This window comes from Castanea sativa, chromosome 2 (assembly GCF_040712315.1).
Source record: "Castanea sativa cultivar Marrone di Chiusa Pesio chromosome 2, ASM4071231v1".
Classification (NCBI taxonomy): domain Eukaryota; kingdom Viridiplantae; phylum Streptophyta; class Magnoliopsida; order Fagales; family Fagaceae; genus Castanea; species Castanea sativa.
The window spans coordinates 36067667-36090483 of NC_134014.1; the positions used below are offsets into that span (position 1 = coordinate 36067667).

A 22817-nucleotide genomic window follows, 5' to 3' on the forward strand; every position below is an offset into this window, starting at 1 on the left:
TAATAACTGCATAAAATTAGTGGCCATTGAAATTGCTAAAGCAATTTGGAAAATATTGGAGTATGTCTTTGTGAAGTCTATCTTAATATTGGAGTCCTCTAAGCAAGAAGCAAAATATGGATTGAAGGTCAAACCAGTACTATTTGGACCTCCCCAACAGATGTGGTTTAGAATTGGGGCAAAGAGTGGATTTTGTGTTTAAAACCAAATGGGGACTCTCATTTTTTGTTTTGTTTTAAATGCAAGAACTTGTCTTTGCTTGTTTTATTTGAGTTTTGATACTGGACAAAACCAAACTGATGCAATAATAAAATTTTGAAGAGCAGAAAAATAATTGATATCTCACAATGTGGGCAAGCATCAAGGTTACTATTTTCCTTCCAATAATCATGTAGTGATTAAGACAAGCATGAATTTTCTCATAACCCAAACCCAAATCCGTAATTATCTTCTTAGCCTCGTATCAATCTTTTGGCAACCTATCATCCAAAGGAAGTAAATCTTGCAAGACTTGGAGCAATAGAGTGAATGATTTGTTAGTCTAACCACAAAGAATCTTTAAGTGGTACAAAACCACGATGGCTAAGAATATGCTAAATTTTGTACACCCTTTGTATAAAGATTTCTCCACATCTTCTATTTGGTCATAAAACTTTTTTGCATCATCATTGGGACCTTCAACCGGTTGTGCCATCTAGACCTTGTTGCACACTAGGACCTTCGTTCATTGAAGCTAGTGCCATATCATGCATGGGGTGTAAGTCATGCAGCATCCCATGGAAATCACCATATTGTCCAAACTCTCATGCACATGACTACATCCACCTTCAGTAGTGGTTGCTGTAGACTCAAATTCCCCATTAAACACCCAAGTTCTAAAATTCTTCACCATCCCAAATGAGTATAGGTGATGATGCACAACCTTTACATCAAGCATATGTCTATGCCTACAATTCCTACAAGGATGTGAGATCTTCCCTTGGCATGCCGTGCGAGCAACAAAGTCCACAAATGAGTCAAGCCCATGGAAGTATTCTTCGAAACCCCTTTTAGCGTCCATCCAACTCTTATCCATTGATATGTGCCAAATTATGAGGCGCACCTACACTACAATTTCACCATTGCACATCAAGTTTCAAAAATTTAACAGTCACAAAACAAACAGCACTCCAAATAGAAAATACTCCACCTTTTCTCTCCATGCAAGCCACCCGCTTGCTCCAAATCAACAACCCACCACAACATACTATATGAATTTACGTAGACAAAATATGATAAATTGACAACAGATTGAACAACAATATGTCAATATTCACAAAACAAACAACACTCCCAATATAAAATACTCCACCTTTTCTCTCCATGCAAGCCACCCGCTTGCTCCCAAACAACAACCTACCACAACATAATATATGTATTTACTTAGACAAAATATGATAAATTGACAACAAATTGAACAATAAGACAATTTTCACAAAACAAACAACACTCCCAATATATATATAAAATAAAATAAAAAAAATAAAAAAAAACCACATTTTCTCTCCATGCAAGCAATCCGCTTGCTCCAAAACAACAACCCACCACAGTAGTAATTTAGACACATAATTTTATAATTTAAGGGAATTAAGAAGCAAATTTTAAACTTCAAACAAGCTGCCATTCCTACAAAAGCGAAGTGACCATTACTCACTACCATTGGAAGCTAAAATTAGGATATAACAAACATGCTCAATGCTTAACTGACCACAACTTTGTAGAGCATAGAGGGTTCTCACCTACTTGCTATTTTATGAGCTCAGTTGGTCATGTTGGAAGATATAGCATGCAAGCTTAATGTCACCGAGTGACATAAATGCAATAGGAATTTCCAATTAAGTTTTTGGTTTGCTGGTTCATTACAAATTCATCTTTGATATATTGCTTATGCAAAAGTTATTGAGGAATATGTTAAGATATTTTATGGACATTCTGATGTGAGATAAAGAAAGTGAGTGTTAAGAAGTGCTCTATTGTTTAGTTGTTGAATCAAAAAAGCCAATGTATATATAATATTTTTTCACCTTATGTTGTATTGAAACTAGTTGCTGCAAAACAATAAAGGTCCTAACAATTGACTTCGTAATATCATATATGTATCTGGGTGATTGTTTTCCGTTGAAACAGAAGCTTATTTTTCATTTTCATTTTGCAGTACCATCTCTAGTGACTTGGGAGGAGCTCCATTTGGGTAAGTTTTTCCTACTTCTATGTACTTGAGAATTATTTTTAAAATTCAAGTAGCTTAAAATTCAAGTGCTTTGTTTGGAGAATATTGTAGCATTGCCTGAAATGGGCTGCTTCTTTACTAAAGCTTTACTTCTCTACGAGATACACATTGACTTTTAGATGTTTTTGTAGAGCTATAGTTGTAGGTAAGCAAGGATGCTAGTCTTTGGGGTTCACATCCCTTAAAACTCATGACTTCAAGTGCCAGTCACACTTTTGTGCTTGTGAAGATTATTGTATATATGATATTCTGCCTCATACAGTATCTAAAAAATATACAGTAACTTGGAATTTCATTTCCTCTAGTATATATGTCAGGAGAGTGCAAAATGGGTGAAAATTTTTTGTCTCATAGTTGAATTGAGTTAAGATGTAAGTGTGCATAATTTTATTTAATTTTTTTTGTCGAAGGGTTATTAAGAATATTCACAAAAAATCAAATCAACTGTTTATGTGAGTCCCTTGCTATCAACCCTCATCTCCTTCAGGAATGTCATGAGGATTAAACATATTAAACTGTCCTGAATTTGCATTTTGGGGAAGCAAATTCATAAAAAATGTAATGTTCTGTATCACATGAAAAGGGATACTCTTCTAAGCTCATGGTGACCTGAATAATTTGTTCACGAATACTTTGGTCACAACACATTGTTTCTGAGCACATCTATAGCATTTGTTGAACCCAAAGTCACTCTGGTTCTCTTCTTTTCTAGATTGAGGCTAGCCTTAAATGCCTTGAAGCTAAACCTTTTCGATCCCTCCCGATAACTATAGAACCTCAAATACTGTTTAATGGATAGTAAATAATAATTTTTTTTATATGTGATAAAATTTTCATTAATAAAATTGATCACTTTATGCTCACAATTACAAAATCCATATTCCCATTTCAGCTATAGCAGAAGTCTCTGTTCTTTGTATCTAATACCTCCGTATCATGAATCTAATTGCAACCAGAAATTTCTATAGCAGAAATAGTTATTAATTTGCTTTTTTCTTACAAAATATGTATTTATTATAATACTGCTAAAATGGGCTTTCTAAGTATTGATTGTTCAAAGACATGTCTAATAGCATGTTGAGCCTTTTCACTATAAAGATTTCATGTGAACTTCTTTTGAATTGATTCCTATTTTGTTTCTTATTATATTATGCAAATGATACCTGCAAACATAACTAATTTTTTGTCTAAATTATAGATATACGATTGAGTTTTCTTTGTTAATTTTGTCAAAAAAATCCTTTAGCATTTTTCTTTTTTGCTCAAATTTTGGTCTTTTCTTTCCTTTTTAATAAAAGATTATGCATGCTATGAGAACTTCACATATCTCCAAGTGTGCATGTATGTGTATGTATGCATGTGTGTATAAATGAGAACATTTCTTGACTCTAAATGCTCTTTTGAATAAATTTAAAAAATTCGTAATACTTATTTGTTATACCTTTCTTTGCAATAGGTTTGCCTCCACCTCATTTATCTAGAACTAGTTTCACAAAGGTAGTGGCATCCCATACTTTTACTTGACAGCTCTTGATCCAACTGCGAGAGATGCATTGAAAGATGACAGGGCTTCATTCACAATCAATGAATATCCTATTGGAACTTGTGGCAAGATAGACCCTGAGAATCCCACTTGCGCAAAAATTACACTTACTGGCAAGGTCTATTGCAAAATTAAAATTTTTCTAATACTAATTTGGTTTATGTTTGGCCACATTAACCGTAGCTCTATTGATTGTTGCTGTAATTTCCAGTTTGCACTTATCTTCTTTTTTTTTTTTTTTCTTTTTTGTTATGGGTCCTTTGATTGTCCTATATGTGAGTAGACAAGTATTACTAATTGCAGCTGGTAATTAAAAAATCAAATTCTAACTAATAGGAAATTATGATTTTAATCATTTAAGTATCATTTTAATGCTCCCTGACACTTGTTGGATATGTGCCACGGTCTAAGAGTCCACTGGAAATAGTGGTGTTATCTGCCATGCCCTAATCCCTTCACTTCAGGGTGAGTTACTTGTAACCAACACCAACACCAACAAATAATTATTGTCTTCATATGGTGGAAACAACACTAGGTAATGGTCTCCTTTTAATTCCCCCCCCCCCCCCCCCAACCATCTCTCTTAATATGAATGAACAGAATTATATTCAACAAATCAGAAACAACAAAGACAATCATTACAGAACACCTAGTGACAAAATTAAGACTTAAGCAGGAAGCTGCACACTACCATACAAGCATAACAGCACATCAAACCACTCCACCTCTACGTGACAATTTATATAGCACAGTGACACTAGAGACCATTGATTTTAATTGTTGCTATCATCAATATAAGTTTCTGTTGTCTTAAAAGCCTACAATTTTCGTACTTTTCGATGGGTTAAATTTCCACAGCATTCTAATCAACCAAACAGAAAAACCAAAAACCCAAGATAAATATTTTATGGAAAAAAAAAAAAGTGTGAAATAAATAAAGAGTGGAAGGTATACCGTCGGGGGTGTGTTAGGCGGTTTAGGGAGGGAAGGAGACTGAGGATGGCTGCGGTGGCTGTGTTGTTGGAGGTGGTGGTGTCAGCGGCAGAAGGCAAAGCCTGCAGAGTGTGAGGGAGAGTGAGGGAGAATGAGGTTGTCCCTTTTTAGATTGGAGCACAACTTTGTATTCCTTGAAACAATAAAGAAATCAGAACCAAGTCAAGATGATATGAATCAATACGGTTTCTTGAAAGAACTCTTTGTCATCAAAAAATAAAGACATAAACAAAACTAAGAGGAAAGTTAAATACTGAGAAGTATATGTTTTATTGAGTTATTTGAAATCTATGTATATATAATTTCGTAGCTCAACTGGCATCTCTTGATAATGTTTCCAACAAAAACATCAATCCTATGGTAGATTAAAAAAAAAATCTATGCATGGACAAACACTAAAGAATGATGGAGACAAGTTAACTACATGAACCTAGGGGGCAAGAAATTTTTGGGGTTCACACTTGTTAGAGACTTAGAGAAGGTGTGAATAATTTCACCCAGGGGCAGGGTATAGAGTTTAGCAGCTATATGTGCAAATTATGCTTTGGATACTTGACAATATATGGTAATACAACTTTTCCTAAGACAAACCAAATATCAAACATCACCTAGAAAATCGGTACAAACTAGATTATATCAAATTGGGGTCTAAAAGCTAAATAGAGGCGACACAAATTCTGGTTTGCCCTTTGAAAGTTTTTCAATATTTTTATTTTGTGCAATCAACTTTCCAGTTGTACTCAATTATGTCAGCTCCTATAATGGCAACAAAAAACCAGTAAAGGATTTTCAAACTTTTGCCCAGTCAGTAGCTGAAATCAACCATGTTTTGGAACAAATTAAAGACACCTAAATCCCTCATCTCTCAAGTTAACTTAACAATCTTATCTGAGCCCAAAACAGCTGAAAATTCCTTGCATCCAACATTGTTAATAATACTGATTCACCAACCAGTTCATCAAAAATCCCCAACTAAAGATTTAATTCTAACATACCACACACCTACAACCCAACGATAGAACTGTTTCATAGTTCAGATTTATGTAAAAGATCAATGTATCACAGGAAAAGGTCAGAAATTCCACCATCTCAGTCAGCAAGCTAGCATATATCATATACCACATCAAAATATAAATTTGAAGACACATCACAAAACTATTCATAATAGAATATTGATATTATTGCTGCTTGTCTTAAAAACACATGACAAATATTATATGAAAAAAAAAAAAAAGTGCTAAATAAATAAAGAGTGGAAGGTATACCGTCAGGAGTGTGTCAGGCGGTTGAGGGAGGGAAGGAGACTGAGGATGGCCGCGGTGGCTGTGTTGTTCGAGGATGGCCGCGGCGGCAGAAGGCAATGCCAACGGAGTGAGGGAGAATGAGGTTGCCCCTTTCTAGATCGGAGGATTGTTGGACAGGCGGCGGGGAGGACGGTGGTGGAGAGTGAGAGAGAATGAGGTAGAGCGTGTTTGGGAATTCCATTGGTTTGAATTGAGTGAGAGAGTAAAGTGTGGATATTTTGGTGGGAACCGTAGAGTTTTAGAGGGAATTCGGCAGATTTTTATTGTGACAACATTTTTACCTATTATATCGGATTTAAAGCTGCTGCAATAAAGAAAGCGTAGGCTAAGGTTTGTTATGATGGGAATATAGTTTGTTGTGGTGAAAATCAAACCCGCCTCAATAGCCCTTTACGGATTTTTTAATAAAATAATATTTAATACTTCAAATTAATAAAATATAATTTAATAATTAAAAATATATATAATTTATTCCTAAAAATTAACAAATATAGAATTTAATACTTCAAATTACTAAAATAAAATTTAATACTACAAGTGTCTGTAAGTGCACAAGTGCACCTGGCCCCAAGAACAGTTATGGGCTCAGGCCCAATGAGCCTTAAACAATATGAATTTGTAGAGTGTGGGCTTGAAACCCAGGTTAGAAGTGTGTGGGGATTAAATGACAAACTAAAGGTTGCAAATACTTGGAAACAACAAGGGATATTGTAAATCGGCCTTCTCGGACGTAAGCCAAGGGCTGTTCTTATATTATATCTTTCTCCTTGTCTTTTTTCTTTTTTTAGGTTACAAAAAGTTCGTCCCCTTTTTCTGTCTTAGATTGCTCTTTAAATACTACTCTTTTGAATACTTTGTACACGTGTTGCCTCACCTCCCCCTTAGCCTAGATATTTCTTTTCTCAGTGCCTTTGAATAGTAACCAGAAGTTTCTCTTCCACTGTTCAGGTGTCACTTCCCCATAAATGCGGCTAGGGTGGTAGGTGCAGGGTCTTTAATGTGGAGGTAGCAGCTTTTATCTTTGACATTTCTTCAACACCGGTGCTTCTGGGGCGTTCTAGGGTTCCCCCCTTTTAATCATTGGCCTTAACCATGTCATCCCCTAATCTTTACTATGAAATCCCGAGTTCTTCGGTGTTCATCCGAGGGTAAGGTCACGGATCCTCGGCTGGATCCTCGGCGTATGACCCATAGAAATAACAAATTCTAAACCTCAGGGATCAGGTCGGCCTTCCTTAACACGGCCCAAAAGGCCCACGTTCCCATCGGGATCTTTTTGCCCCCCACAATAGCCCCTCAAAACTCTAATTTTCAACGTCCGAGGAGAAAAATAGGGTTTTGATCCGACGAGAACCTAGTCCACTCACTTTGTGAGTAATGGCACGTGTGGAAATCGTTTCGCGTCCCGAGAGATGCCACTTGGCGGTTTTATTTTCAAAAACGCGCGCATTTATTGCGTAAGTTACTCTTTGTCTCCCATGTTCAACGGTGAGATGGGCATCCAACGATCCTCGTTACTCCACGAAATTTTAGGCGGGACAAATATAATTTCGAGGCCGCCTTTTCGCACGTCGTGACGCTTCGGGAACCTGCGCCTTCATTTAATTCATCGGGGATCAATCCCATCAAAACACCAACAATCATTCTTTACCAGCCAGAAAACCGTGGAAAACCCGTACCTTTAACTTTGTAAGTTCTTGCTCTCTCATTCTTAACCTTTTCTCCTCGGATACGGTCCTCGGTCTTCGTAAACATTCTCCCCTTTAGAGTTTAACCTTTCGTTCTTTTCTAATGGGTAGGTTTAAGTGTCTAGTTGATACCGCTGGTTTGGGATGGAAGGCTTTAGGGCCAAATATCGTATTCCCGGCGATGTAGAACTAAAATATTGCCGGCGAAGGCGTGGCCGGTTCTAGGAAAGAGGGAGAGGTTATCATCCCTATGATAGCCTTTATAAAGGGTGGGATGACCCTTCCAATGAAACCCGTAACTAGGGAGTACCTTCGCAACCACCGGTTGTGTCCCGATCAATGCCTCCCCAAACGTTTTTAGAGTTCTAGGTAGTGTAGATGCTCTAAACGAGTGATGGGTTTAAACCTCACATGGCACGATGTCGTGTTCCTATATGAGTCCCATAAACTTTCTAAGGTAGGTTATTATATTAAGTCTCGGTCCAAGACCGTTAGGCTAATCTCCCGTCCGCCCAAATCAAACAAAGGCATGAAGGACGACTACTTGATCGTGTCTCGGGAACCGGCACGACGGCCTCCCTTGCCCGGTTGAATGGGGGATCCAAAAGCGATGCCGTGGGATTAATCTCCCCACAACACAACTTCTTCTAACACACACGAAATGCGTATTCGTACTTACTTAAATTTGTTAAATATCCATGTGAATCGACCGGGTTTGTTTGTTTTGACGTCTTTTTTGCGGATAAGCAGACGTGCGTCCTCGTCGAGTCAACGTAACATCGCGATTTAAACAGTAGCGAGTACTTCGCTCCGAGGTGTTCGTTAGCGAAGGCTTACATCGCCGGTCTTCTCACCTCATTCGAGGGTACACTCCACTTTCCTCTGACTTCAAGGTGTTAGATAACTCCATAATTGCGGGCGACCGAAGACGAAGGAGGATAAACGTAGCTCGGCCCCACTTTTCGGACGACCGCGACCTCCCGGGACGCTCCTAACACCTTTTATACAACCGGGGCCTATAGCAAAGCAATTCCCCTTGTGCACTCACAAGCAACTCGTTCCGGAAAGGCGGTGTCTTCTTCACACACACTTGACGACGAGATAGATCAATTCCATCTCGAAGACACCGAGAGATCTCGCGGAAACCGCCAGGTGGTACTTTCCAACGAGGAGGAAGAAGCCCTTTGAGGCCTCCGTGTGGTTTGTGGTTGCCCTTCCCGAGGACGAATTTGAAGAAGACATGTGGAAGAATGGAGGTCTCCTCACCAATAGGGCTGCTAAGGTTGCAGAGAAAAGAGGGGGACGTCTCAAGTTCCCCCATCCTTACCACCTCCCTCCTCGGAGCCAAAACTTCCGGCCGAGGATCCAAAGAAGAAGAGGAAGCGGGATAACGAGGGGACGATTAATAAAGACCCCAAGAAACCACGACAACAACTCCCACTCGGCCCAGCAGCGAAGGTGGACAAGGGCAAGGCAGGGCCCGCTCGGTTGAAATCGGGGAATCGGGGACGAGGGCGAAGTGCGCCGAGCACCGACCACCCGGTCCCCCGATCGAGACCCGGGACGGCGCACCCATCTCACCGGTCCGGTATAAGGGCGGTTCAACAAGGCCATGCCCACCACCCGGCCGAGGTCTTGGAACGCCCTCTTGCCGCCGGACATGGAGACCTTGGAAAAAATGGGCCGGCCACCACAACTATTCCTCTCCCTAAAAGAGACTTAGCGCTGGTAAGTGTTTCTCCTTTTTTCCGGAAGATTCCACTTTTAACAATATATATAAGTAAAGTTTGTTTTTCTTGTTCTTAACTCCATCATACTTTGTTACGGGCTATTCGGGAGGTCTTTGTCAGAGAAGTTTATTGAAGACACTCGAAAAATAGCCGGGCGAACCGAGCTCGAAGTGTTGGAGCGAAAAGTCCTTGGGTACGTTGCCGAGAACGAGAAGCCGACCTCGAGGTGGCGGATGCGAGGAGAGAGAAAAAATGGGGTCGAGTCAAACTTGAAGACTATGAAGACCCGGATAGAAGGACGGCGCAAGCTCCTTCATGAAAAGAGATGAAGAACTCTCCCAAACTCAAAGGGAGTGCTCGGATTCGAAGAAGGAGCTGGCGTTGATGAAGAAAGAAGCCGGCTCCTTCCAACTCTCTCTCCACGCTGCCAAGCGAGCAAGTTTCGATGAAGGGGTAGCAACCACAGAGGAGACAGAGGAGTTCGCAGCTTTATGCCGCGAATACTTGTCAAAAAGTATGGGGGAAGCTTTAAACGTAGCGAGAGTTCCCCAATCTTCGGATCGAGGAAGTCCGAGAACGTTTGGCTTCCCACAGAAATACGAGGAGATTGAAGAGGCTCCGGCCGCTACTCCTACCCCGAGAGACAACTCTTCTGCTCCACCTCCGGTGGTTTCACGGCAAGTTCCTCGATCCTACGAACCCTTCCGGTTCCAACAAAGAGAAGGAAGGAGAAGGGGATGCGAGAGAAGGACTTGAGCCGAATAGTGGAACCCAACGTCCTTCCAACGAAGACAGTAGATAAAGGAAAGCAAGTTTTGACTCCTTTTGAGCTGGAGTTGAGAAAGACCGAGGGTACCAGTACCTCTCAGCAAGACCCCCCTCCAAAGGCTTAGGACTTATCTTTAGGACTTCTCTTTTTCCATGTTTGAATTATATATATGTAATGTATATTTGATTAATTAATGAAGAAAAATTTCATTTTGCTTTTCACTTGGGTTGTATCTGTTTTTACTTTATACTTTTTGTTCTTATTACAGAGGTTTCTCAGAGTAAACAACTCTAACACCAAGGATTGCACAATCATAACTTTCATATAATCACACGCATATTATTAAAGATTTAATAAAAGGTGACATGGTTAATGTATTTAAACAATGCCTTGACTAAAAAGAAGAAAGGACTTCATATAACGATTAAGCCCTTATAATGCATAACACTGTTTCTAGTAGGATGTAAGATCCGAGGACCGTTCCTTACAAAAAATTGCTTAACAACCAAAGATATGAAACTTAAGATCCGAATTTAATAAACAGTAACGCATTAACATCCAATCATAATAAGGAGACAACCTTGATCAAAGTTGTGGTCCGAAGATAAGACTTAAACCAATTTTCCGTTTGATTCTTAAAAATTATAACTTCAAATGTTAATTTTCCCAAAGTAGGAGGTCCGAAGACCCGGCATAACTAAGGTTCTGTTTAACAAATGACAAGACATCAATTTCCACAAGGTTTATGGTCCGAGGACTGCACTTAACCAAGTTTCTGTTTGATTCTTAAAAATGATAACTTCAAATGTTAATTTTCCCAAAGTAGGAGGTCCGAAGACCCGGCATAACTAAGGTTCTGTTTAACAAATGACAAGACATCAATTTCCACAAGGTTTATGGTCCGAGGACTGCACTTAACCAAGTTTCTGTTTGATTCTTAAAAATGATAACTTCAAATGTTAATTTTCCCAAAGTAGGAGGTCCGAAGACCCGGCATAACTAAGGTTCTGTTTAACAAATGACAAGACATCAATTTCCACAAGGTTTATGGTCCGAGGACTGCACTTAACCAAGTTTCTGTTTGATTCTTAAAAATGATAACTTCAAATGTTAATTTTCCCAAAGTAGAGGTCCGAAGACCCGGCATAACTAAGGTTCTGTTTTAACAAATGACAAGACATCAATTTCCACAAGGTTTATGGTCCGAGGACCGCACTAAACCAAGGTTCATATTGATTCTTAAAAATGATAACTTCAAATGTTAATTTTCCCAAAGTAGGAGGTCCGAAGACCCGGCATAACTAAGGTTCTGTTTAACAAATGACAAGACATCAATTTCCACAAGGTTTATGGTCCGAGGACTGCACTTAACCAAGTTTCTGTTTGATTCTTAAAAATGATAACTTCAAATGTTAATTTTCCCAAAGTAGGAGGTCCGAAGACCGGCATAACTAAGGTTCGTTTTAACAAATGACAAGACATCAATTTCCACAAGGTTTATGGTCCGAGGACCGCACTTAACCAAGTTTCTGTTTGATTCTTAAAAATGATAACTTCAAATGTTAATTTTCCCAAAGTAGGAGGTCCGAAGACCCGGCATAACTAAGGTTCTGTTTAACAAATGACAAGACATCAATTTCCACAAGGTTTGTGGTCCGAGGACTGCACTAAACCAAGTTTCTGTTTGATTCTTAAAAATTATAACTTCAAGAATCAGAGCTACTCATAACTTTGAAATATATTGACAAAAGCTCATTTTCATTAATAATAATACCTTCTAAGATTATTTACATTCCATGGACGTGGTACAATTCGTTCGTCTAGGTCAGCTAGCCTATACGACCCTATGCCTGCTATTGAAACAATGCGATAGGGCCTTCCAGGTTAGGTCCGAGCTTACCCCAAAATGGAGTTCTTAGAAGTGCCTACAACTTTCCTTAATACAAGATCACTGTGCGCAAGTGGCCTTAGCTTCACGTGGGCATCATATCCTCGTTTTAGCTTCGCCGATAATAGGCCATTTGGACCATGGCCGCCTCACGCCGTTCCTCAAGTAAATCAAGATCTTTCTCTAGAAGTCCCTTGTTATTCTCTGGGCTAAAAGAACTTGTCTTTAGAGTAGGAAAACCATATTCCAATGGTATCACCGCCTCGGCTCCATAAGTCATAGAGAATGGCGTTTCTCCAGTGGATACGCGCGGTGTGGTCCGATACGTCCACGGGACATGAGGGAGCTCTTCTACCCATTTACCTTTCGCATCATCCAACCTCTTCGAGCCCGTTGACTATGACCTTGTTAACGGCCTCGGCCTGCCCATTTCCTCGAGGATAAGCAGGGGTAGAATATCTATTTATGATACCCATGTATCACCAAAATATTGCCTAAAGGCGTTCTTTGTCAAATTGAACGCCATTGTCTGAGATAAGTGTATGCGGTATACCAAATCTAGTAACAATATTTTTCCATATAAATTTCTTTGAATCAACATCTCGGATATTGGCTAAGGGCTCAGCTTCAACCCATTTAGTGAAGTAGTCTGTTCCCACGAGTAGCCATCTTTTGTTGCCAGCAGCCCTCGGAAATGGCCCTACAATGTCCAAGCCCCACTGCGCGAAAGGCCATGGGCTGGAGAGAGGGTTAAGAACCCCTCCAGGTTGGTGGATATTAGGGGCGAACCTCTGACATTGATCACATTTTTTGGCATAATCCTGAGCCTCCCTCTGCATATTAGGCCACCAATAACCCTGAGTCAGGGCTCTATGGGCTAAGGATCTTCCCCCGGTGTGGCTCCCACAAATTCCCTCATGCAGTTCCTCCATTAACATTTATGTTGATTCTGGGTGCACACACAACAAATACGGTCCTGAAAAGGATCGTTTGTATAGCTTCTGGTCCTCGGACAACCAGAAACGCGGCGCCTTTCGACGTACCTTTGCCTTCAACCTTTGTCTTCGGGAAGAATGTCACTTTTAAGAAAAGATATGATCGAATCCATCCAACTAGGACTAGGCCTTATTAGATGGATGCGAGGTGCGTTAACGATTACAAGAGAAGGTTCTACGGATCCTCAACGAGAATAACCCTTGGTAGACCTTGAGCCGAGGATGTTGCCAACGTAGCCAAAGAATCGCATGAGTGTTTCCACTCCTAGAGACGTGAGCTAAGGCAAAGGAGTCGAATTCGGCGCCGACGCTCGACTGGGCCAAATATTCCTGCGTCGTCTCAGCCTCCATGGTCCCCATGACTTGGCCGACCACTAACTGAGAGTCCGAGAACACATGGATTTCCTTGCCACCCATCTTATGTACCATTTGCATGCCTACCAAGACTGCTTCATACTCGGCCTCATTATTAGTAGCCGAGAAGGCCAATCTCAAAGATTTTTCGAAGACAATTCCTTCAGGGGACATTAGAACAAGTCCAACACCAGACCCCTTTTGATTAGCAGCCCCATCCACATAAACTCTCCAAACCGAGGGCGATACGTCTGTGATCACACCAACTGATTTTTCACTCATGTGTGCTTCTTTTGAAGTTTCTTCTAACAATGGTTCAGTGAACTCTGCCACCAAATCAGCGAGGACCTGTCCCTTCACCGAAGTGCGAGGCTTGTATTTAACATCAAAGGCTCCCAAAATGGTTCCCCATTTTGCCACCTGCGAATAATCGGCACTACGCAACACGGCCTTAAGAGGCAACTGGGTCAAAACAACCACGGTATGAGATTGGAAATAATGAGGAAGTTTGCGCGTGGCGTGGACTACGACGGAAGTGCTTTTTCCAGGGGCGTAGATAGCGCACCTCGGCCTCATTTAAGGACTTACTAACGTAGTAGATCGGTCTACGTACTCCGCTTTCGTTCCTTATAAGGACTAAGCTCACCGCATGAATAGCCACGGCCGGATAAGCGAATAAAACCCTCGTCCACCTCGTGGCGAGATAAAATAGGTGGCCGAGAAAGATATTGCTAAGCTGTTAGAAAGCTAACTCGCAGAGCCTCGGTCCATTGAAACCCTTTCCACTTGTGCAACAACCGAAAGAAAGGACGGCATCGGTCACCGACCGAGAAATAAATCTATTCAACGCGGCAATCATTCCGATCAATTTCGAATCTCTTTTGGGTTCCTAGGCGGCAGGAAATTCTGAATAGCCTTAACTCGCACCGGGTTTACCTCTATGCCCCTATGAGTAATCATATATCCCAAGAACTTTCCGGATCCCACACCAAAAGAACACTTGGAGGCGTTAAGGCGCAACTTATACTTCCTTAGCACCTCGGAAGGTGTCGGCCGTATTGTCATGTGCGAAGGTACCGTCTTACTCTTCACCACCATATCATCTACGTATACTTCGATGGTTTTTCCATTCTTCGTTCAAACATTCGGGTCATCATTCTTTGATAAGTAGCCCCGCATTTTTTAATCCAAATGGCATGACCTTGTAATGATAGTTCCGGTTGGAGTAATGAAAGGATCTTCTCCCGATCCTCTAACGCCAAGGGAATTTGGTGGTAACTGGAAGGCGTCCAAGAAACTCATCCGAGGATGTCCAACGCAGCATCTACCGGTTGATCAATCCGTGGCATTGGGAATGAATCTTTAGGACAGCCTTGTTCGGATCGCAAAGTCCACACATACTCTCCACTTGCCGTTCTTCTTTTTAACAACAACAGTATGAGCCAACCATTCAGGGTAGAAAACTTCTTTGATAGCCCCTGCCCTTTTGAGTTTAAGAACCTCTTCCTTCACAGCCTCAGAATGTTCTCGGGAAGATCGCCGAGGTGGCTACCTCCTTGGAACGATGGCAGGATTGACGTTTAAACGATGACAAATAAAGGTCGGATCTACGCCTGGAGCCTCATAGGGGTCCCACGCAAAGACATCTAAATTATCCTTCAGAAATTTCAACAACTCCATCTTCTCTTGATGTGGCAAAAGTATGCCAACTTGGAAGAACCTCTCTGGATCATCTGTTATTACAAACTTCTCTAACTCCTCACAAACAGCCTCGTCTCCTGTCATCGCTCCGGAGTGCCTCGGAGGCTGTTAATTGCTATGACTCCCGGATGGACAAGGTTGATGACTCAATTTCGACCGACGAAGCACCGCAGCCGATATGCATTGCCTAGCCACTACACGGCTGCCGGATTTCCTCAACATGCTCCCCCGAGGGAATTTCACCTTAACATGTAAGGTAGGAGACGACTCCCAAAGCGTGCAGCCATGGCACAGCGAGGATGGATGTACGTATGGAGAGTACGCGTCAACCACAATGAAATCTACCTCAACCGTTTCTCGTGCCGGATTGAACGGGTAAACGGATTTGTCCCTTCGGCACAACGGCCCTTCCTTCGAAGCTTATAAGTGGGGAGTCGTAAGGGGTTAGATCTTCCAACTCAATCTTAGCCCTTTAAATAGATCGTACATGATATCTTCATTGCCACCGATCTATCATCACCCTTCTCACATCATAATTCCCTATCCCGAGGGTAACCACAAGAGGCATCGTCATGGGGGTCCGGATAGTCCCCGCTTTATCCTCCTCGGAGAAACCCAAGACAGTAAAGTGCCCCTTTAACCTTCGCGGCCACGCTACCCACATCCTCGGCCCGCGGATGGGAAACCGCCATCACCTAGTGGGACCCGAGCCGGTCCCCGCTGTGTGCAGTGCGACGAAGATAACATTAATTGTTCCCAATCTTTGGCCGAGATGAACTGTTCCTCTGGTTGTTTGAACCAACTTAGTGACACCTGGTGGCCGACACAAGCATCTTGCTTTAACTTTCCCTCACCGACGAGTCGCTTCTGTGATGGTTCCGGGGTCCGACGGTTTTCGGTAGTGTGACCCACATCCCGATGATGCGACAAAAAAGGTTTTGATTTCTTCTCGCGGGGTCCTGCCATCTTGCCGAGCCATCCGAAGAAGGGCTCTTTGCGAACTTTTTCTAATAACGATGCGGTACCGGTTCTCGGAACACGTGTTACGCCCGAGGTGCTGCCGAGCCGGATTGTCCGAAGTAATCCCTCCTCGGCTTGTTGTTGTGATATCTGTTCGACCTGAAATCCCTTCTCTCCTGTGGGATAACCTTCTCCTTTCCCTTTCCCTGCTGCTGGTCTTCCTCTACCCTTTTGTATTCATCAATACGATCCATAAGACGGCGTACGCTGCGGACGGGCTTTTTCGTCAAAGACTTTCTTAGGTCGTGATCAGTAGGGAGACCCACCTTAAAGGTATTAAGCGCCACCTCATCAAAGTCGCCGTCTATTTCATTAAACATCTCCCAGTATCGATCGGAGTATGCTTTCAGTGTCTCCCCTTCCTTCATGGCCATGGATAACAACGAGTCCAATGGCCGAGGGACTCTGCTACACGTAATGAACCGCGAAGCAAATGCCCTAGTTAGCTCTCCAAATGAGCCTACAGATCCCGATTTGAGACCGTTAAACCATCTCATAGCCACAGGTCCCAAGCTGGAGGGGAAGACTTTACACATCAAAGTCTCGTTGTGAGAGGGCACGGCCCTCCAATGGTTGAATTTACTTACGTGCTCCACCGGATCGTCCGGCCATTATATATGGTAAAGGTGGGGCAGGTGAACCTCACGGGAAGCCTCCCCCTCTCGATCCTCCGTGAAAACGGAGATTTAGAGAGCCGGTGCAACGCCCCACTCATGGTATCGTTGCCCAAGCCCCTAGAACGAAGCTTCACGCCTCGCGGGGCTGGTGGTCGTCCTCCTCACCGGAGGATGTTGCGGCCTCGCGGGGGAACATGACCTTGAGCGTAGCCAAGTCCCCTATCCTTCTGCGAGGAAGAACTAGACGAGGACGGGGAAACCTTACGTTTAGCACGGCGTAACTTTCTCTTCAAACGATTGATTTCCTTACGCATGGATTTAGAACCCTCATCATGGGTAGTGCTACCCCCTCCATGAGCGAGTATGGCTAGCCCCCGGGTATTACGTATGGACGCTTCCCTCACAATCCCTACGATGTTCAAGACGTTCGAAATGATCTTCCGAAAGTGATCCTTGTGACTCTGCATGGTGAGAGCCTAAGCCAGCAATAATATCCCTACCTCTTCTAGAATAGGTCCCCACAGACGGCGCCAATTGTAAGTGCACAAGTGCAAAGGCCCCCAAGAACAGTTATGGCCTGTGCCCAATGAGCCTTAAACAATATGAATTTGTAGAGTGTGGGCTTGAAACCTAGGTTAAAAGTGTGTGGGGATTAAATGACAAACTAAAGGTTGCAAATATTTGGAAACAACAAGGGATATTGTAAATCGGCCTTCTCGGACGTAAGCCAAGGGCTGTTCTTATATTATATCTTTCTCCTTGTCTTTTTTCTTTTTTTAGGTTACAAAAAGTTCGTTTTTCTTTTCTGTCTTAGATTGCTCTTTAAATACTACTCTTTTGAATACTTTGTACACGTGTTGCCTCACCTCCCCCTTAGCCTAGATATTTCTTTTCTCAGTGCCTTTGAATAGTAACCAGAAGTTTCTCTTCCACTGTTCAGGTGTCACTTCCCCATAAATGCGGCCAGGGTGGTAGGTGCAGGGTCTTTAATGTGGAGGTAGCAGCCTTTATCTTTGACATTTCTTCAACACCGGTGCTTCTGGGGCGTTCTAGGGTTCCCCCCTTTTAATCATTGGCCTTAACCGTGTCATCCCCTAATCTTTATTATGAAATCCCGAGTTCTTCGGAGTTCATCCGAGGGTAAGGTCACCCTCGGCTGGATCCTCGGATCCTCGGCGTATGGGCCGACCCATAGAAATAACAAATTCTAAACCCAGGATCAGGTTGGCATTCCTTAACACGGCCCAAAAGGCCCACGTTCCCATCAGGATCTTTTTGCCCCCCACAGTGTCAATAAAATATAATTTACTAATTAATAACAATATAATTTATACTTCCAATTATGTAAACATATTTTAATACTACAAATTAACTGAGTATAATTTAATAATTAATTAGATTTAATATAATACTTCAAATTAATAAAATATAATTTAACACTACAAATTAATAAAATAAAATATATTAATTAATTAATAAAAATATATTTTAATAACTCAATTTAACAAAATTTAATTTAATTTAATACTTCAAACTAATTTAATATATTTTAATTTAGGTAAACTACATAGTTTAGTCCCTAGCCTTTACACCATATTTCAATTTGGTCCTTAACCTTTCAATTGTGTCAATTTGGTCCTTAACCTTTTAATGTCGTGTCAATTTAGTCTTTGCCATTATATATTAGATGTAAATTGTTTACATAGCAAATAGCCAAAATAAAATTTTAGTTTATTATCACATCAACAGAAGCTAATTTTTTATTTTGGCCATTCGACATGTCATTAATTTTCATTCAAAAGATAATTGTAAGGATTAAATTGACACGGTAAAAAAAAGATAGGGACCAAATCGACACAATTAAAAGGTTAGGGATAAAATTGAAATATGGTGTATAGAATAAGGACCAAATACGTAGTTTATCCTTTAATTTAATACATCAAATTAATAAAATATAATTTGTCACTACAAATCACTAAAATATAATGTAATAACTAAGAAAAAAATGTAAGATGAGACTCAAGGACCAGAAATATTAAAATATAATTTAATATTACTTTGGAATGACTAAAATACCCCTAAAACTAAAAGAAGGTCAACTTACCTCCATAAACATAGAAAATGACTGAAGCACCCCTACCACCCAAAAAATGGCTGAAACACCCCCTACGCAAGAAAAATAATTGAAATACCTTTGAAGCCTAAAAAAATACTACAATACCCTTGAATACTAAGAAAACACCAAAATTGGAGAAAATATAACTTCTTATTCAGTGAAAACGACCGAGATACCCCTAAAACTAAAAGAATGTCAACCTACCCCACAAACTCAAAAGTGGCTAAGACACCCCTACCACCCAAAAAATGACTGAAATACCCCCGAAGCAAGAAAAATAACTGAAATACCATTGATGCCTATAAAAAGACCACAATACCCTTGAATCATAAGAAAAAACCAAAATTGGAGGAAATATAATTTAATATTCATTAAAAACGACTGACATACCCCTAAAACTAAAAGAAGGTCAACCTACCCCACAAACTCAAAAATGGGCTGAGACACCCCTACCACCCAAAAATTGTCTGAAATACCTTCAAAGTAAGAAAAATAACTTAAATACCATTGAAGCCTATAAAAAGACCACAATACCCTTGAATCATAAGAAAAAAACGAAATTGGAAGAAATATAATTTAATATTCATTTAAAAATTACAAAAGTACCCCTAAGACTAAAAGAAGGCCAACCTACCCCACAAACTCAAAAAATGGCTGAGACACCAAAATACCCCCAATTGCTAAAAATGAACCAAATACCCCATAGGCCATAGGCATTAAAAATGTTCACTATACACCCAAAGCCAAAAGGTGACCAAAATACCCTAGAAACTTTTAAAAGGACCAAAGTACCCCTAAACCCTAAAAATGACCAAAAATACACTCTAAGACTAAAAAAATGACCCAAATACCCCCATAAATGCAAAAAATGACCAAATACCCCCTATGCATTAAAATTTTTTACACACATACATCCTAAGCCAAAAAAATGACATAAATGTCCTTGGAACTTAAAAAATTATTAAAATGTTTAAAGGGTATAAGATCATTTCTTATGTTTTGGGAGGTATTTCGGTCATGCTATAACATTTCTCTAATTTTTCAGTCATTACAACGCTGCCTTCACAAGTTCTTCGATCATTTTTTATGCTTTAGGGGTGTATCGGTTATTTTTTAGGTTTCGAGTGTATTTCAGACAACTCCAACGATTACGAGGGCATTGTGGTCATTTTTTGATTTATAGGGGTATATTGGTCTTTTTCAAACATAGGGGGATATTTATGGTCGGTTTCCATATTTCGGGGGGTATTTTGGTAATTTTATGCGCTTTTGGGGGGGGGGGGGTTGGTCATTTTTTAAAGTTTCGAGAGTGCTTCGATCATTATTTAGGTTTCAAAGGTAATTCGGTTTTTTTTTTTTTTTTTTGGTTTCTACATTGCATTGGTCTTTTTTTTGTATCGGGTGTATTTTGGACTTTTTTGTGGTTACGAGGACATTGTGGTCATTTTTTCGATTTATATGGCTATTTTTGTATTATTCAAGTAATCGAGGGGTTTTCCACCTTTTTCAGGCATGGGGGGTACTTTTGTCATTTTCTAGCTTTTAAGAGGTATTTCGGTCATTTCAATGTTTTTAGGGTATTTCGGTCGTTTTGTATGTTTCGGGGGTATATTAGTCTTTTTCTGGGTGTCAGGTGTGTTTTGGACTTTTTTTTTTGTCTTTTTGGGGGCATTTTGGTCATTTATTAGACTTATAGGGGTATTTTGGTCTTATTCAAGTAATCGAGGGTATTTTTGTCTTTTTCAGGCACAAGGGGTACTTCGGTCATTTTCAATGTCTTGGGGGGTGCTTGGGTCATTTTTTATGTTTTGGGGAGTATCTCAGTCATTTATTAGGTTTCGGGGGTATAGCGGTCTTTTTCTAGGTATCGGGGCTGTTTTGGACATTTTTGTGTGTTTATGGGGGCATTTTGGTCACTTTTTCAATTTATGGGGTATTTTGTCTTATTCAAGTAATCAATGGTATTTTGCTCTTTTTCAATGTTTTGGGGGGTACTTTGGTCTTTTTCTAGGTTTAGGGGAGTATTGGTCATTTATTAATAAATCCCTATAGGTGACCTATTCTAGCGCTTTTCAAAAACGCCTAGATAGGTGAACCATCTGCCAGCGCTTTCAAAAGCGTTGGGATAGGTCTCTCTTATAAGGGAATTGAGTAATCCTATTCCAATGCTTTTGGAGCACTAATATAGGTGGACTATATTCCAGCGCTTCCAAAAGCGTCGGGATAGGTCTCCATCATAAGGGAATAAGGTAATCCTATTCTAGCGCTTTTCTAACATGTCGAGATAGGTTAATTCTCTGCCAACATTTTCAAAAGCCCTGAGATAGGTCTCTCCTATAAGGGAAATGAGTAACCGTATTCCAACGCTTTTAGAGCGCTAGGATAGGATACTTTCAAAAATTAAAGTAATTAAAAAAACGATAAACCTAACCCATAGCGGCGGTTGTAAAATGTTGCAATAGGACTTCCTATACCTGTGTTTTTGGAAACCACTGTTATAGGCCTCCTATTGCAGCAATTAATAAAGCACCGGTTTTGAGCTGCCGTAGTAGGTGTTGGGAAATTTAAACCCCAGTTGATAGAATTAACAAGTTTTAAACCCAAGTTGTTAATTAGATTTATTATGAATAAACTTATTAAAACAAACAAACATCAAAATCACATCAAAATCATGCAGCGGAAAAATAAATAAGACAAAATATGATGACCTAGGAAAACCAATTAAACAAACTAGTTTCACAGTACAAAACCTGGGGGGGGGGGGAAACCTTCCTGAAAAGCAATCCACTATAGTAAAGAGAAGTTTCAGATCTAGTACAAAACCTTTGTCCCTAAACTCTACAATCTCTGTAGATGAACTTACAGTAGAAACCTTCTACCGCTTCAGAACCTCTGAACTTTTCAATATATGAACGCCACCCTTTTGATGCACAGATCCCAGTACGTGACTAACTCCTTTGCACGAATCCAAATACATGACTCACTCACCAACTTAAGGAAGAAGAATGTTGGCTACAAAGTTCTTCACTTCATCAATAATGAAGATCAAGAAGCACTTGGTTACAAAACCCTAAGGCGTAAAGATGCAGTAGCTTCTTTCAGAGAGAATAAGGCTTGGGTCACCTTTTGCATGTGTTCTCCTTGTATTTTCTTGTGTGACGGCCTCTAAAATAAGCCTTATATATTTCTAGGGTTTTGAGAAAAGAAACCATATACAAATACATAAGCATGGGCCAAAAATCAGATTTGAAAATTTGATTTTCGTAATTCTTGATAGATACCTCAATAGATAGCTATTTTTTGAGACCTATTGCGAGCTATCGAGAAGCTATCGAGCATCCAGAAGGTTTCTCGATCAATCAAAATAGCTATCGAGAGCTATCGAGATTGCGATAAAGAAAAGCTAAAAAGTCTCGATAGATAGCCTAGCTGTCGAGAGCTATCGAGGAGCTATCGAGATTTAATGAATCATTACTTCTTTACTTGTTTCTTGGATAGACTTGCATGGCTTTAACACTTGAACTTGAAACCTAGTTTCTTGAAGTATTAAATACATCCTAGATATACTCAAATACAAGTAAAGTGTGTTTTGTCAAAGGATTATCCAATTACATAAAATTGACATATGTTCCTAACATGATTCACATATGTCCTAATAATAAGATTTCCTATATCAGCAGTTTCAAAAAGCGTTGCTACAGGCTCCTCTATTACCGCAGTTTTTAAAAGCGCCAAGAAAAAAACGCTACAATAGGATGATTTTTTTGTAGTGTTTGTCTCTTAAAATTCAGCCCAAGAAGCCAATAAAGAAGCATTTTTTCTTCGAAGCT

The 22817-nt window shown here is 40.4% G+C and overlaps 1 long non-coding RNA gene across 1 annotated transcript; it reads right to left on the bottom strand.

Annotated features, from left to right (window-relative positions):
* Window positions 1-535: 535 nt before the first annotated feature.
* LOC142623150 (uncharacterized) lies at window positions 536-6288 on the bottom strand. Its single transcript, XR_012842064.1, has 3 exons — window positions 6071-6288; window positions 4767-4938; window positions 536-1107 (listed from the first exon to the last, which is right to left on the bottom strand). It is a non-coding gene; the product is annotated as an uncharacterized LOC142623150 (long non-coding RNA).
* Window positions 6289-22817: the final 16529 nt, after the last annotated feature.